Raw genomic sequence first — 1,107 nt, 5'->3', positions numbered from 1 at the left:
TATATATATATATATATATATATATATATATATATATATATATATCGGTGCCCCGCATGGCCACAGCACAAGAGCTGAAACTGGAAAAAAAATAAATATATATATATATATATATATAATATGCGCGCGCACTGTATAAGAAGCTTGCTTCCAAACCACATGGTTCCGAGTTCAGTCCCACTGCGTGGTACCTTGGGCAAGTGTCTTCTACTATAACCTCGGGACGACCAAAGCCTTATGAGTGGATTTGGTACACGGAAACTGATAGAAGCCCGTCGCATATGTGTGTGGGTAGGTGTGCACGCGCGTCTGCGTTTGTCGCCACTTCGATCGCTTGACAACCGATGTTGGTGTGTTTACGTCCCTGTAACTTAGCGGTTCGGCAAAAGCAACCGATAAAATAAGTACTAGGCTTTCAAAGAATAAGTCCTTGGGTCGACTCGTTCGATTAAAGGCAGTACTCCAGCATGGCCGCAGTGAAATGACTGAAACGAATGAAAAAATAAAAGAATAAAAGAATATATATATGTATATATATATATATTCGATCCTTTTTCCAAGAAATCTAATGCTCGTAGCTTAGTTTTTCCTTGGGGCTGGCCAGATCGGAGCAATCTCAAGATTAATCAGCCGAAATTGCGAGGATGATCCGGTTCTTGACTGAAGATTAGAGGCTTCGAATGACCCGTCCGTTTTTTGTATCGTCTATTTAATGTTTTGCGTTCTTGTCCATTTTGTATTTTTTATAATATATATTTTTATACATACATATATATATATATAATATATATATATATAATATATATATATATTATATATATATATATATATGAAATAAGGTTTGAAAATGCAATTTTAAAGATGTTTAATAAACATCTTTAAAACTGCATTTTCAAACCTTCTTTCATATATATTTCCACTCGTGCGGGATCTTACAACTTCATTTTGTTTTATATATATATATAGAAAGAGCCCGTTTCTGTCTGTCTATCTATTTTTACGTCTGTCTGTCTATATGTACGTACGTAAACATCTCGAGAAATTATACCGCAATGTAAACATACGCAAAAGCCTGTTCTCAATACTATATGCTCAGCTGAAACTATA

This window comes from Octopus sinensis, linkage group LG18 (genome assembly GCF_006345805.1).
Source record: "Octopus sinensis linkage group LG18, ASM634580v1, whole genome shotgun sequence".
NCBI lineage: Eukaryota > Metazoa > Mollusca > Cephalopoda > Octopoda > Octopodidae > Octopus > Octopus sinensis.
This window is presented reverse-complemented; position numbering follows the sequence as displayed.